Consider the following 7,694-nt stretch of genomic DNA (forward strand, 5'->3'; position numbering starts at 1 on the left):
GTCATCGAAAGCTTGGGATTTTATCCAAATTTGACGCGGCAAGTAAACCGAGAACTTTTTATGCAAGGACTCCGTCGCGAAAGACTTCGTAGTCACGTTATTATTATTAGACTGCAAAGCCAGACTAAAAAAAATTCTTATTGTTAGTTTATAAAGTCGAACAGACAGTTAAAATCCCTGAAAATCATCAGAACTTTCTTCTTCTTCTTCTTCTTCCTCTTCGTTGTCGAGGTTGTGCTATTCATATATTAGATGGTCTTCAATCCCATCGAGAGTGTTACTCACGCCGCACTTCTTGCAAGATTTAACAATAATGTCTTCTCTCACTGTAGAAAACGACAGTTTTATTCACTGACCCATTTGTTTGATAGTAGTTCGTTTCAAAACTCCCTTCGACGTGAATTCATGTTGTGTTTCATCCATCATCCATCTGTTCCATTCCTCTCTTATACACACATTAAATGGTTTATTTATCGCGACATCTAGAGGTTGCAGTTGTGAAGTATGTCCTCCCGGAATAACAGCAAGCTCTGTATTTCGCTGTCTCAACTGCTCTTTCACAGAATTTTTGAAATAACTACTAAACTGATTCAGCACAACAAGACAACTCTTCAATAAAGCACCTTTCCTTCTCTCCCACGGGGCAACGGCCTTGCCGCAGTGGATACACCGGTTCCCGTGAGATGACCGAAGTTAAGCGCTGTTGGGCGTGGCGGCACTTGGATGGGTGACCATCCAGACGCCATGCGCTGTTGCCATTTTTCGGGGTGCACTCAGCCTCGTGATACAAATTGAGGAGCTACTCGACCGAATAGTAACGGCTTCGGTCAAGAATACCATCATAACGACCGGGAGAGCGGTGTGCTGACCCCACGCCCCTCCTATCCGCATCCTCAACTGAGGATGACACGGCGGTCGGATGATCCCGGTAGGCCACTCGTGGCCTGAAGACTGAGTGCTTCTCTCCCACACTCTGTTAATCCATAACATCATAGCAGCTTCATCCATCCAACCGCTGTCATGTACGTGAACACCACCACCTGGCGATATTCGAGGTTTTGGCATTTTTTTTTTTTTTTTTTTTTTTTTTGGTATCGTCGGCATAACATGAAAGGACAGCAGTGTACTGCATCTCTTCATGTCCGTTGTTTTTATGCGGTAGTTACAGTTTTAGCACCTTTCATCGCAACAGTTTTGTCATTCGGCACGTGGAGTTTCGTCCGTATTCGCTATTTGACTTAGTTCCACACTGGTTCTCTTTCGATGTTAATAATAAAGTGATGGAAAGATAATATTTTCTGATCATACATATGTTGCATTTTTTGTTTTGGTACACATGCTAAGTCCACGACGTTTTATAGATCTTTAGCACCAACCAACTCTACTCTTAAAGTCTGTTAAGTTTCGCTGTAGCGCTAGCTTAGGTGAGTGTATTTGAATCATTTTTGTATTAATTCCAGTGCCATTTTTATGGTGCCCTTGAATCTGGAAGGTGTAACTAACTGCTGCAAATAAAACATTTCTGATTTCCACTGTGGTTTCCATTTCGCGACCGACCGGAATATTGTTACTGCACAACCATCATATAAAAGTCTATGCAGAGTTTAATGTTGCACTCACGAAACCTACCAGTAACAAAACAACACGAAGGGAGCACTACAAGCAGAAATCTGCAGGGCGACCTGCAATTCTAAAACCATGCATCAGTGCTGCAAATGTCCGTTACAGGAAAACGACGAGCAGAAGCCATAAAAACCGAACAATAGAAGAAAGTCATTTCGACGGATGAGTCTTGTTTCATATTGTTTCCAATTTATGGCCGATTTACTTCCCAATAATGAAACATGGCGAGACTTTGGTGATGATTTGAACAGCCATATTGTTGACACGTGCAAAATCGCATTACAGCCATTTTGGCTGATCTGGTTCATTCCATGGTACAATGTTCGTTCCTCAGTGGTAATATTGTGTTCCAAGACAACAGGGCCCTTGTTTACAGAGCTCAAATAGTCTAGGACGTTTTGTTACCATGAAAATGTACGGTCGCATCTCCCCTGGCCATATCTCCATATCTCAATATTATTGAAACATTGCAGTCTACTTTTGGGAGAAGAACGCGTGATTGCTTTCCACCTCCATCTTTTATTGGCCGTAACTAAACATTTGTGGACCTATGTTTATATTAACTTTTTCTTTAGTTTTTCTTGTAGAATAACATATTAACATATGTGCACATCTTCGTGAACCACCTTGTATAAGACAGTTAAAGAATGGATACGTAAAATTACTGACTAATATCCTCAACGTCGATTACCTGCGGAATTTTAAACGTATTCTAAGATCGAATACAATAAATTTCATAGAGAGAGGAAAGCTTCTACCCACAAATTATCACCGAGCATGGTTGCACAGTGGTTAGCACACTGGACTCGCTCTCGGGAGGTTGACTGTTCAGTCCCGCATCCGGTCATCCTTAGCACTCCGTCTTCAGGCCACAAGTGGCCCATCGGGACCATCCGACCGCCGTGTCATCCTCAGTTGAGGATGCGGATAGGAGGGGCGTGTGGCCAGCACACCGCTCTCCCGGTCGTTATGATGGTTTTCTTTGACCGGAGCCGCTACTATTCGGTCGATTAGCTCCTCAATTGACATCACGAGGCTGAGTGCACCCCGAAAAATGGCAACAGCACATGACGGCTGGATGGTCACCCATCCAAGTGCCAGCCACGCCCGACAGTGCTTAACTTCGGTGATCTCACGGGAACCGGTGTATCCACTGCGGCAAGGCCGTTGCCTCGGTCATCCTTAAGTTTTCCGTTATTTCCCTAAATCAGTTCAGGCAAATGCCCGGATGGTTCCTTTGAAACGGCACGGCCGACTTCCTTCCCCATCCTTCCATAATCCGATGTAGAAAACTTCGCTTGCGTGGAACTCAAGTTCCCCTTTTCTCCTACGATGACCTGCGAACGATGGACGAGGGACGACAAACAGAACCTATATTTCTAGATTTTCGGAAGGCGTTTGACAGGGAGGCCCACAACGGAACAATTTCTTAGTTACGTTACTGCCTCGAAGACGTTCGTATCCTGGCTGGAAAGTGTTTATCGTAGACAAGTGTCCCAGAGACGTGCAGTGTTCTTTATTGTCTGATAGATAGCGTGAGCAGCAATCTGCAACCATCTGATGATGACGCTGTAGTGCACAGGAAGGTTTCATCGTTTAATGACGGTCGGAGGATACATTATGACTTGGATAGAACTTATACTTGATGTGTTGAATGGCACCTTGGTCTAAACGTTGTACAATATAAGTTAATGCAAATTCGGAAAAACAATCTTGTACACCTCGAATACAGTGTTGGCGGCGTGGAGATTGAGACAGTAACGTCATCCGTGCGGACACTCGTGGGCCTTAAACCGCCCGCTTTCACAACACAGGATGATGCCGCTCCTGATCTAATCCACATGGTGGATTAAAGACGAGGACCGATGTGATGGACAAAATGGCTGTGAGCACTATGGGATTTAACTTCTGAGGTCATCACTCCCCTAGAACGTAGAACTACTTAAACCTAAGTAACCTAAGGACATCACACACATCCATGCCCGACGCAGGATTCGAACCTGCGACCGTAGCGGTCGCGCGGTTCCAGACTGTAGCGCCTAGAAACGCTCGGCCACACCGGCCGGCATGTGATGGACAGCTTGGATGCGGTTTTCAGGCGTATTCGCACATCCCACTAGGCGAATACCAGGCTGGTACTCACGTCCTTTTTTATTTTTTCATCCCCTGTTACGAGGTTTGGCTGTATCTAGAGCTTAACCCTCTTCTTTAATACTGTTGGGACTCCAAATATTTATATTATTTGGGAAAAATTGATATTTCCTGTTTTACTTCAAATATTGATTATCCAGTTCAACACAATAATTCTTCAATAATGCATTGTATGTCTTCTATTCCTATCCGTTATTACTTTCTTCCTTTTTCATACTTAATCTGCTTCTTCCTCTTTTCTTCTTGTTCCTGAGGGGAAACGATGTTATATCCCGGTATTCGCCTTACGGGTAGGGAAAACCCTACAAAAGCCCCATCTGGGATAATATATCTCATACAACGTTTTACTTTATATCGTATTTTTCTCTAGTATCTCACTTAATTTGTTTAATTTTTATTGTGTAACTGACATTTACACTTCAGCTTTCATTAACTAAATGGATAATATTATTAGAAGGTCCAAGTGGAATTGTTCTATCAAATAGTTCATTAGTCTCCCTAATACATTGTGCTATAATGTGTGATGGAAATTTATACTCGTAGCGTGGAAAAATAAAATGCATAAATTCTTCTTTTAATATTTTAGTTGTTAAAGTGTCAGAGTGAAGTCTATTCATTCCTATATTGCTGACATGCTCAATAAGTCGGCGCTGTAGCGGTAATGTATTTGTTGTTGTTGTGGTCTTCAGTCCTGAGACTGGTTTGATGCAGCTCTCCATGCTACTCTATCCTGTGCAAGCTTTTTCATCTCCCAGTACCTACTGCAACCTACATCCTTCTGAATCTGCTTAATGTATTCATCTCTTGGTCTCCCTCTACGATGTTTACCCTCCACGCTGCCTTCCAGTACCAAATTGGTGATCCCTTGATGCCTCACAACATGTCCTCCCAACCGATCCCTTCTTCTAGTCAAGTTGTGCCACAAACTCCTCTTCTCCCCTATTCTATTCAATGCCTCCTCATTAGTTATGTGATCTACCCATCTAATCTTCAGCATTCTGCTGTAGCACTACATTTCGAAAGCTTCTATTCTCTTCTTGTCTAAATTATTTATCGTCCATGTTCCACTTCCAACATGACTACACTCCATACAAATACTTTCAGAAACGACTTCCTGACCCATAAATCAATATTCGATGTTAACAAATTTCTCTTCTTCAGAAACGCTTTCCTTGCCATGGCCAGTCTCCATTTTATATCCTCTCTACTTCGACCATCATCAGTTATTTTTCTCCCCAAATAGCAAAACTCATTTACTACTTTAAGTGTCTCATTTCCTAATCTAATTCCCTCAGCATCACTCGATTTCGACTACATTACATTATCCTCGTTTTGCTTTTGTTGATGTTCATCTTATACCCTCCTTTCAAGACACTGTCCATTCCGTTCAACTGCTCTTCCAACTGCTTTGCTGTCTCTGACAGAATTACAATGTCATCGGCGAACCTCAAAGTTTTTATTTCTTCTCCATGGATTTTAATACCTACTCCGAACTTTTCTTTTGTTTCCTTTACTGCTTGCTCAATATACAGATTGAATAGATCGGGGAGAGGCTACAACCATGTCTCACTCCCTTCCCAACCACTGTTTCTCTTTCATGTCCCTCTACTCTTATAACTGCCATCTGGTTTCTGTACAAATTGTAAATAGCCTTTCGCTCCCTGTATTTTACCCCTGCCACCTTCAGAGTTTGAAAGAGAGTATTCCATTCAACATTGTCAAAAGCTTTCTCTAAGTCTACAAATGCTAGAAATGTAGGTTTGCCTTTCCTTAATCTTTCTTCTAAGATGTCGTAGGGTCAGTATTGCCTCACGTGTTCCAACATTTCTACGGAATCCAAACTTATCTTCCCCGAGGTCAGCTTCTACCAGTTTTTCCATTCGTCTGTAAAGAATTCGCGTTAGTATTTTGCAGTTGTGACTTATTAAACTGATAGTTCGGTAATTTTCACATGTGTCAATACCTGCTTTCTTTGGGATTGGAAATACTATATTCTTCATGAAGTCTGAGGGAATTTTGCCTGTCTCATACATCTTGCTCACCAGATGGTAGAGTTTTGTTAGGCCTGGCTCTCCCAAGGCTGTTAGTAGTTCTCATGGAATGTTGTCTACTCCCGGGGCCTTGTTTCGACTCAGGTCTTTCAGTGCTCTGTCAAACTCTTCACGCAGTATCGTATTTCCCATTTCATCTTCATCTACATCCTCTTCCACTTCAATAATGTTGTCCTCAAGTACATCGCCCTTGTATAGGCCCTCTATCTACTCCTTCCACCTTTCTGCTTTCCCTTCTTTGCTTAGAACTGGGTTTCCATCTGAGCTCTTGATATTCATGCAAGTGGATCTCTTTTCTCCAAAGATTTCTATAACTTTCCTGTGGGCAGTGTCTATCTTACCCTTCGTGAGATAAGCCTCTACATCCTTACATTTGTCCTCTAGCCATCCCTGCTTAGCCATTTTGCACTTCCTGTCGATCTCATTTTTGAGACGTTTGTATTCTTTTTTGCCTGCTTCACTTACTGCATTTTTGTACTTTCTCCTTTCATCAATTAAATTCAATATCTCTTCTGTTACCCAAGGATTTCTACTAGCCCTCGTCTTTTTACCTACTTGATCCTCTGCTGCCTTCACTACTTCATCCCTCAAAGTTACCCATTCTTCTTCTACCGTATTTCTTTCCCCCATTCCTGTAAATTGTTCCCTTATGCTCTCCCTGAAACTCTGTACAACCTGTGGTTCTTTCAGCTTATCCAGGTCCCATCTCCTCAAATTCCTACCTTTTTGCAGTTTCTTCAGTTTTAATCTACAGTTCATAACCAATAGATTGTGGTCAGAGTCTACATCTGCCCCTGAAAATGTCTTACAATTGAAAATCTGGTTACTTAATCCCTCTCTTACCATTATATAAACTATCTGAAACCTTTTAGTATCTCCAGGGTTCTTCCATGTATACAACCTTCTTTCATGATTCTTGAACCAAGTGTTAGCTATGATTAAGTTACGCTCTGTGCGAAATTCTACCAGGCGGCTTCCTCTTTCATTTCTTAGCCCCAATCCATATTCACCTACTACGTTTCCTTCTCTTCCTTTTCCTACTGTCGAATTCCAGTCACCCATGAATACTAAATTTTCGTCTCTCTTCACTATCTGAATAATTTCTTTTATCTCATCATACATTTCATCAATTTCTTCATCATCTACAGAGATAGCTGGCATATAAACTTGTACTACTGTAGTAGGCGTGGGCTTCGTGTCTATCTTGGCCACAATAATGCGTTCACTATGCTGTTTCACACGTTCACATGTGTGTGAAATCTTATGGGACTTAACTGCTAAGGTCATCAGTCCCTAAACTTACACGCTACTTAACCTAAATTATCCTAAGGACAAACACACATACCCATCCCCGAGGGAGGACTCGAACCTCCGCCGAGACCAGCCGCACAGTCGATGACTGCAACGCCTCAGACCGCTCGGCTAATCCCGCGCGGCCTATGCTGTTTGTAGTAATTTACCAGCACTCCTATTTTTTCATTCATTATTAAACCTACACTTGCATTACCCCTATTCGATTTTGTATTTATAACCCTGTATTCACCTGACCAAAAGTCTTGTTCCTCCTGCCACCGAACTTCACTAATTCGCACTATATCTAACTTTAACGTACCCATTTCCCTTTTTAAATTTTCTAACCTACCTGCCCGATTAAGGGATCTGACATTCCACGCTCCGATCCGTAGAACGCCAGTTTTCTTTCTCTTGATAACGACGTCCTCCGGAGATCCGAATGGGGGACTATTTTACCTCCGGAATATTTTACCAAAGAGGAAGTCATCATTTAAGCATACAGTAAAGCTGCATGCCCTCGGGAAAAATTACGGCTGTAGCTTCCCCTTGCTTTCAGCCGTTCGCAGTACCACAACA

At 42.3% G+C, this 7,694-nt stretch overlaps 1 pseudogene; it reads right to left on the minus strand.

Annotated features, from left to right (window-relative positions):
* Nucleotides 1–2,678: 2,678 nt before the first annotated feature.
* LOC126459588 (5S ribosomal RNA) lies at nt 2,679–2,795 on the minus strand (annotated as a pseudogene).
* Nucleotides 2,796–7,694: the final 4,899 nt, after the last annotated feature.

The sequence above is a fragment of the Schistocerca serialis genome, chromosome 2 (genome assembly GCF_023864345.2).
Source record: "Schistocerca serialis cubense isolate TAMUIC-IGC-003099 chromosome 2, iqSchSeri2.2, whole genome shotgun sequence".
NCBI lineage: Eukaryota > Metazoa > Arthropoda > Insecta > Orthoptera > Acrididae > Schistocerca > Schistocerca serialis.